This window comes from Engraulis encrasicolus, chromosome 5 (assembly GCF_034702125.1).
Source record: "Engraulis encrasicolus isolate BLACKSEA-1 chromosome 5, IST_EnEncr_1.0, whole genome shotgun sequence".
NCBI lineage: Eukaryota > Metazoa > Chordata > Actinopteri > Clupeiformes > Engraulidae > Engraulis > Engraulis encrasicolus.
In genome coordinates, this window is record NC_085861.1 from 4,023,794 (window position 1) to 4,032,790 (window position 8,997).

The following is an 8,997-nucleotide window of genomic DNA, read 5'->3' on the forward strand; positions in this document are numbered from 1 at the left end:
AGACCCTCATCTTGCATTAGAATGTGTTCATTCGGCTCTAACATACACGTACCCATCATTTATGACAAAAGAATCTCAAATCTCATGAGCCTGAATGCTGCGTCCATGCAGATCCAGATGCCGGGGTCAGGGGTGCGTATATGCAGCATCCAGCATCAATGGGTTAAAAACAATGTGTTTTTGCTGTATACTGTACCTGTGAGCAGTATAGTTGCAATACCTACTCTGGCCACAATCCTACATGCTGTACCTCTAAGTTAACTGAAAATGTGTTTTTGCTGTATTCTGTGCCTGTGATGGTGATTGGGCAATGCATGGCACCTCCCACTTGGTTTCCAGACATAAAGGGACGGTTAACAAATTCCCCATCAGTTGCCGACACGCTGGAGTTGTATCCTTAAACACAAATCAGTAAAACTAGAATTAGTCTAGTAATCATCATGGTATTTGATTTGACATTGATTTGATTACTATGGCCATCCTACATTCAGTACAGTACATACCTTGGTCATCCATTGTGTAAGTGGTCTGTTTAGGATGAAAAAAAAGACTTATCAGCATCATCATCAACAAATTTAACAAGAGACAATCAGTAGATACAAGAGTTAGGCAACTACAGTATTTCATGATACTCCTTTAGATCATGCATAAGGCATCTATGTCATAATACACTACTTTAGAGCATACATGACTCCACCATTACACTACTCAAAGGTCAAAGGTCAATGCCGTGCCACAAGAATGCCCTTCTGCAAGTGATAAAGGGAGTCAGGAGAGATACCACACATATACTGAGTAACGCTTTCTTTTTACGGGTACACTTACCATACGCAATTACTCTGTATTCTCTGGGAAACTACAAGGTAACAGAGACGTTGCATAGTATCGAACGGGTAAAAAGGGGGTAATTGCAAAGCAGGCCTAAATACTATTTAACTGCCAAGAAAAAGAAATTAGGCCTGCTGTGTATTTCCTGGGTAACAACAGGGTAGCAGAGAGAAGTTAGATGGTATCTTACAGGTAACTTCTCTCTGTTAACCTGTTGTTACCCAGACAATACACTGTAGTTTCATAGTAATTCTTGAGATATGTGCATTGCTGCAATCGCATTTGCCATTGCATATTATATTTACTTTGCAATTACCCCCTTTTTACCCGTTAGGTAACTTCTCTCTGTTACCCTGTTGTTACCCAGAGAGTCGGCCTACATATAATTACTGCATAGTAATGCACATGCCATGCCACAAGGATGCCGTGCTGCAAGTGCTGAAGGAAATCAGGAGGGATAAAACATATTTCACAGATATTTCACAGATATTTCAACGCAGTCTCACCCCAAGTAGTCAATTTCTGACTACCTTGGACCAGACTGCAATTTTTGATGTCTTGGGTATTCCTTCCACGTCACATTTTGACTATGTGGCCTAACCCTAAACCTATTCCTAAACCTAACCTCAATGACGTTATGCTGCCACAAGGGGGCGCCTTTGAGGACATAGTCAAAATGTGACGTGGAAGGAATACCCAAGACGTCAAAAATTGCAGTCTGGTCAAAGGTACTCAGATATTGACTACTTGGGGTGAGACTGTGTAGGATACTCAGATACTTCACAGATACTCTGTAGATACTCCACGTATGACTTACCCCCTGGGTACTAGAGGTTGTTTGGAGGCCGGCTTGCCCTCTGTCTTTGCTGCCTGTGGTCTGTTGTTTATTAGTTTTCACTGGGCATTGAACATCTCCTCCCACCCGGTTGCCAAGAAGAATAGGATGATTAACAGTCGCCCCCCCAGATGCTGATATAGCAAACGAATATTCTGAAAGTGAGAACATTTTAACATTTTTATGCATGTGCAAACACGCATACTGCAGTGATGTCAACTTTATTTTATATTTATAACTTTGTATTTCAACACTCTATCCTCAGCACTATCCTTAAGGAAGGTTATTATATAAAATGAAACATACTTTTAGGATTTTCCTTGCCCGCCATTGGTTCCATTCATGCAGACTACTGTAAACACATTTGATGACAAAAACACAGCAATGGCCAATTAGACATTGTAATCTATAAGGCCTGTTCACCTCTGTCAAGGAGATTGTGTTTTTATCTCAGTTAGATGGTTTGCTGCTGGTTAAGATGTTTGTTTGTTAATAGTCTTATAATAATAATACTTACATAATCACTCTGGTAAATTATTGGTCAGAGCACCATCCACTTCATTCTCAAGAAAGCTTGGACCGTTTTCAATATTATAAGTTCCTTGAATTGATAGGGAGAGACATTAATTAGTATACTAAACTCTTGTGAAGTGCATGATTTTTCCTTTCAGATGTTCATTATAATTCACACCTTACCTGCTATGTTGTTTGTAATGTCTCCTGCACCTTTGTTCTGTTGGAATTGCGCTTCGTTCACAACCTGCACTCCTTCCTTAGCTGGAAGAATAATTCACATGATTGTTGTTACATTTTTGGCCCATAGAACATGTAAATTGTCCGCTCATATAAATAATTATTTTTTAAAAAAAGCTTTTCATACCTGTGATGTTGTTCGAGATGCCTTTTCCAACCGTGTTGCCTTGAAATACTGCTCTGTTTACAATCCTGCCAAGTCAAGTCAAGTAGGTTTTATTGTCAATTTCTTTACATGCACTGGTCATACAAAGAATTTGAAATTACATTTCTTGCTTTCCCATACAGACATAGACTAATCTAGGTAAGGACATAGACAGTATAGACATAGACAGTACTTATACATGGACTTAAGACAGTATGGACATAGACAGTGCTCATACAGACATTTAAAGTGCAAGACTGGACAACAGAAGACTTGTAGAGGACATACATTAAGAGGTATTGTTGTGCTTTTGTGCTTTTCCTAAAAAAGTCCTTTATAGCGTTCTAGACATGGTAATAGTAGCATTTTGAAGAAAAATAAATATTAAAAAGGTTGTCAAGTACACCAGCAGCAGTGTGTGTGTGTGTGTGTGTGTGTGTGTGTGTGTGTGTGTGTGTGTGTGTGTGTGTGTGTGTGTGGTGTGTGTGTGTGTGTGTGTGTGTGTGTGTGTGTGTGTGTGTGTGTGTGTATGTGTTTAGTGCAGGTAGAAGGTGCGGTGTGCGTCTGTGTGTGTGTTTGTGTGTCTGTGTGTGTGTGTGTGTCAGTGTGTTTATGTTTGGGTTTAGTGCAGAAAGTGCAGTGTGTGTGTGTGTGTGTGTGTGTGTGTGTGTGTGTGTGTGTGTGTTTTGAGTTAGTGCAGGTTGAAAGTTCAGTCACAAGTATAGTAGTGCAGGTGGAATGTTCAGTCGCAGATATGGTGGTGGGGGATGGGGGGGGGGTTGTCAGTGGCCTTGCTGGCTAGAGGCTGACATTGGAGGGAGAGTGGGTTGAGTGTTCAGCATCTTGATCGCTTGGTGCATTGTGCTGCTCGCCAGCCTGGTGGTACGGGAACGGAGGCGCCTGTACCTCTTTCCAGAGGGCAGGAGGCTGAACAGTTTGTGTGCAGGGTGGCTTGTGTCTTTGATGATCATCAGTGCTTTCCGGGTGAGGCGTGTGGTGTAAATGTCCTGCAGGGAGGGGAGTGGTACTCCAATGATCTTCTTCGCTGTGTTCACAACACGCTGGAGTGTCTTCCTGTTTTTCTCCGTGCAGCTTCCTCCCCACACTGTGATGCAGTTGGACACGACGCTCTCTATGGTTCCTCTGTAGAATGTTGTCATGATGGAGGGTGTAGCACTTGCCTTCTTTAGTTTGCGCAGGAAGTAGAGACGCTGATGGGCCTTCTTCGCCAGTGATGTAGTGTTGGTGGTCCAAGAGAGGTCGTCGCTGATGTGCACTCCAAGGAACTTGGTGCTGCTCACTCTCTCCACAGCATCGCCGTCGATGGTCAGTGGTGGTAGTTGTTTTTGGACCCTTTGGAAGTTGACAACAATCTCCTTGGTCTTGTTGACATTCAGCAGGAGGTCTTTGTCTTTGCACCATCTGGCCAGCAGGTCTACTTCTTCTCTGTAGTGAGTCTCATCGCCCTTGGTGCTGAGGCCCACCAGTGTTGTATCATCCGCAAACTTCACTAGATGGTTAGTGCTGTGGGTCGTTGTGCAGTCGTGTGTCAGCAGCGTGAACAGCAGGGGGCTGAGAACACAACCTTGCGGAGCCCCCGTGCTCAGGGTCAGGGTGCTTGAGGTGTTGTTCCCTACCCGTACTGCTTGTGGTCTTTGCATCAGGAAGTCCAGCAGCCAGTTGCAGAGGGAGGTGCTGAAACCTAGTTTGTCCAGTTTTCTGATGAGTTGTTGTGGTATTATGGTATTGAATGCTGAACTGAAGTCAATGAACAGCATTCTCACATATGAGTCTTTATTGTCCAAGTGGGTGAGGGCTGGATGGAGGGCAGAGCAAATTGCATCCTCCGTGGATCGCTTGGCTCGGTATGCGAACTGGTAGGGGTCTAGGGTGGGGGGTAGGGTGGCTTTGATGTGTGACAGGACTAGCCGTTCGAAGCACTTCATGATTATGGGTGTCAGTGCTACAGGACGGTAGTCATTGAAGCATGATGGTGATGATTTCTTCGGCACAGGTATGATGGTAGCAGCTTTGAAAAGTGATGGGATGACTGCTTGCTCCAGAGAGATGTTAAAGATGTCTGTGAAGACATCCTTCAGCTCTTCTGCACAATCCTTCAACACTCGGCCTGGTATGTTGTCTGGGCCAGCTGCTTTGCGTGGGTTGATGGTGGCCAGTGTCCTCTTAACACTGGCAGAGGACAGGTAAAGGGGTTGATCATGGGGGGAGGGGGAGTTTTCTGTGGGTGAGTGTCATTTTGTGCTTCAAAGCAGGCAAAGAAACTGTTCAGGTCGTTTAGCAGAGAGGTGTTGTTGTCACAGCTTCGTGGTGCAGGCTTATAGTCCGTGATGGCCTGTATGCCCTGCCACAGGCTCTGTGCATCTCTGCTGTCTTTGAAGTGTGTTGTTATTTTGTCTGAGTATTCCTTTTTTGCTTTCCTGATGCCCTGGGACAGGTTTGCCCTTGCTGTCTTTAGGCCAGCTATGTCTCCTGCTCTGAAGGCTCTGGCCCTCAGCAGTCGGTGAACGTCTCCTGTGAACCATGGCTTCTGGTTGGCCCTGGTGGTGATGTGTTTTATTTCTGTAACATCATCGATGCATTTTGTGATGTAGGAGGTCACGGTGTCTGTGTACTCCTCAATGTCAATGTGATTGCTGTGGGTGGCAGCTGTTTTGAAAATGTCCCAGTCTGTGGTTTCAAAACAGTCCTGTAGTCGTGAGATGGCTCCCTCAGGCCATTTTCTCACCTCCTTCTGAACTGGTTTGGTGAGTTTTGCCCTTTGTCTGTAAGCTGGCAGTAGGATAATTGTTGTGTGGTCTGATGATCCAATGTGGGGGATGGGCTTTGCCTTGTATGCTCTCTTCTGATTTGTGTAAACGAGGTCCAGGGTGTTTTGTTCTCTTGTTGGGAAGTTGACATGTTGATGAAATTTTGGAAGTACTGTTTTGAGATTTCCGTGGTTGAAATCTCCCAGTACCACTGTGAAGGCATCTGGGTGTGCATCTTGTTGTTCACTGATGCCCCGATGCAGCTCGTTCAGTGCCTCGCTTTTGTTGTTGTTGCTGGGTGCGAGGTAGACGGCGACTAATAGGATAGCGGATATTTCTCTGGGTAGATAGAAGGGTCGGCACGTGCCCCGTGCCTTCGTGGGAGGTGGGTTGGTTGCTTGTTCCCTCAACTGTATATCATTGGTCACAGGGACATCCACTTCATTCCCAATCATTTTGGGGGTGCTTTCAACATGAGCAGGTCCTTGAATTGATACTGGGTGGGACATTATTTAGCACAGTCAAGTCATACATGAAGTGCAGGGCGATGACATAATGACATTTTTCATTTTCATTCACACCTTACCGGCTGTTAACCCTTTTACTGCCGCGGTATTGAATTAGGTGGGCTGTCACGTCGAATAGAGTGTAAAATCTTGTCCATACTCCTTTCCACTGGGTGGCAGACGTGTGTGTGTGTGTGTGTGTGTGTGTGTGTGTGTGTGTGTGTGTGTGTGTGTGTGTGTGTGTGTGTGTGTGTGTGTGTTAGTTAAAGAAAAACAGGTCTGACAAGAACAAGCTAAAGAAGAGCCGGCTAAGCAAGCAGACAACCCACCTCCCACAGACCCAGGCCACGGTTATAAACAAACCAACAATTCAACAAAACAAGAATCAAGGAGGCGTTTCTACCAACATCAGAGGTATGAAAAATGTAAAAAGGATAATTTAATTTCAGCCGTAAATGTACACGCTCCATGCTATATGCCCAAATGTTAGAAAAATGTTAATTACTTTTCCAGTTGGGAAAGGAGCACACGTTTCGAACACCCCTCAAATTGAAGGAAACAAAGGCGGAGGACACATTTTAAACAAGGGGCAAGCATCTGAGAACAGCTATTTACCTTCAACAGAGACAATGACAACAATTCCGTTACATTTGTTTAGACTTACAGTAATGGGTAAATTGGTGACATGTTTTGTGTTGCAGTGACCTGCTAAGTTCTGCCTCTGTGTGATCAAAGGCTGTTTTTCCGCTTTGTTAAAGCTGTGTGCAGGGCCGCCGCAAGACATAAGCAAAGTATGCAGAGTGCTTAGGCCACCAAACAGTGCTTGGGGCACCAACCACTTTGCCCCCCAAAATTGAGTCCTCGTACATTGAGATAGAGACTAAAAAAATGTGAATGTTTTCTAGCACCAAGTAAATATAGTAAACCTAGACCTATCTAAATTTTAGCTGTGCTGTGCATTTCTTATATCCTACTGTTATTATTATCGTTATTGTTGTTGCTGTTGTTGTTATTTATTTGTGAGAGGGGCCTCCTGACCATTTATGCTTAGGGTTTCCACAACCTTAGCAGCGGCCCTGGCCGTGTGGTTTTGCTGCACTGCACCACAGATTCTTTAAGTATATAGAGATATGCCAATGTAATGGTTGCTATGGGCACCTAACGTGACCAGGTTCCGGCTTGCCTACAGGGGCGTGTCACAATACTCTTACAATGAAAAGAACAATCCCTAAGTCTGCCTAAAGGGGGATTCCCCCTAGCCAGGCTGCGCCCTCCTAGTGACGCAACACCTTCGGATCGAATCTCGATTGTAAGTCTATGATAATCAGGCAAGATCCCCCCCCTTGCGACGGAAGAACACGGAAACAATGGGCCAACAGAACCTCTCTCTTATCCACTCTCTCTGACTGCACTGCATACTGTATATATAATAATATACTGTAATGTAGGCTCATCCCATGTATGTGCAAATAATTACTTCATCCACTTACTCTTTAACCCAGTGTTTCCCAACCGTACCCACAAAGCCTTTTTGTTGTACCACGAGTCCACCCTAACCCATGTTCTACATCTCTTCCTCTATCTTAGTGTGACTATGCTCCATACATTGGTTGTTATAACATTTTTCCAAGTACCCCCTGCAGAGTGCTCGCATACCCCTAGTGGTACACTTACCCCTGGTTGGGAAACACTGCTCTAACCAATGAGGAAAGAGGAGGATATCTCTGAACAGAAGTATTGTAACTAAGGACACATGAATGGCATGATGACACATGAGGAGATATACATGAATGAATGGTAGGCTAAATATTTCATAATTCACTGATTCTTGAGAAAGTGGCTAAAACAGGTTGTAATGTTGACAGAAAAAAACAAAGTGAATTACAAAATTATATGGTATATCCTCGTAGACTAAGGTCTTGGCTTTTCAGAAATGCACAAGGCCAATCTCCCCATTATGTATTTTTTTCAGAAATCAGGCTTTTCTCCGATCATACCTTGTTTTTTGTCAACACCGTCAGACACAATTAAAAGTTATTAAATTTGTATTGATTTGGTTGCATATGTATCTGGAGTTTTTAAGTGATTATGTGTATTTTTTGGTTCACACATATGCCTTTAAATGTTGAAAATTCACTTTTGTTCTATTTTAATACTGTTTCATGTGTTCTAATTTTGAAATATGTACCGTCATACGATGCTTACTTTGGGCGGAATTCTCCCACCCGCTTAAGTCAAAAAAAGCGCGCAACAGCGCCTCCGAGCTTACTCAAGCCAGTGAGTAAGCGGGGCTTACGCGCGATTTTATCAGTTGCGCACTTTGGGTGGGGCCAGGCCAAAATCAGGGAGTTCCCCATGTTAATCAATCCTAAGCGGATTCTCCCGTCCACTTACGCGGGTTTGCCTTTACGCGCATCAGAGGGCTGTAGTAAGGTCAAGCGCCACTATGAGGTAAAATGTAATATTGCATTTGATGCTCGCTTGGCTCGCATTTTGAACATGTTACACAGTAGGCTATGCTTTGTTGATGTTCCTTACCGTCAGCGTGAGTCAAAATCGAAATTCATTCACAGTCCCACATAAACATCCTACATTAATTGTGACAAAATATGACCAGCTGCCCAGAGCATGTTCTCATATCGGTGAACTTACAAATAAAAGCAGGTAATTAATTAATCAGTATGAGGATCATCATGTTGTCTCCACGGACGGTAGCCAAAACCAAAAACACCTCGTTGCAGGTTGCACCATGCACAAGTAGACTAAATTGACAAGGCACGTCAGACTAAAAACCTCTGTTCCAGTCGTCCTCACAGCCACCCAAAGTATGCCTATTCAAAAACAACCTTCACCATTTATACTATGTTGTAGCCACGACGTTAAGTAAAGGGTTTTTATTTCAACTCCTCCACTGTTGTAATTTATTGGAACTCGTGCATATGTGCATGTAACCTATTAAACTTTCTGAACTGATGCCCGACATACAAAACCACCACATACTGAGGTAGGCTACAGGTTGTCCTATCTGTTTTTGTAAGGCAAAAAATATTTCCTGAATGTCATTACAGCTAAACGTAAAAGGTAGGCCTACATATCAGAGCATGTCTTTGGCATTTCGCTTCTGGTCTCTATTACACCCCATCAGCTGCGCGTTTAAGTCCT

At 43.8% G+C, this 8,997-nt stretch overlaps 1 long non-coding RNA gene across 1 annotated transcript; it reads right to left on the bottom strand.

Moving 5' to 3' along the window:
• Positions 1–1,653: 1,653 nt before the first annotated feature.
• Positions 1,654–2,613, bottom strand: LOC134448243 (uncharacterized). Its single transcript, XR_010034694.1, has 5 exons — positions 2,544–2,613; positions 2,360–2,440; positions 2,181–2,264; positions 1,970–2,015; positions 1,654–1,818 (listed from the first exon to the last, which is right to left on the bottom strand). It is a non-coding gene; the product is annotated as an uncharacterized LOC134448243 (long non-coding RNA).
• Between the last annotated feature and the right edge of the window lie 6,384 nt (positions 2,614–8,997).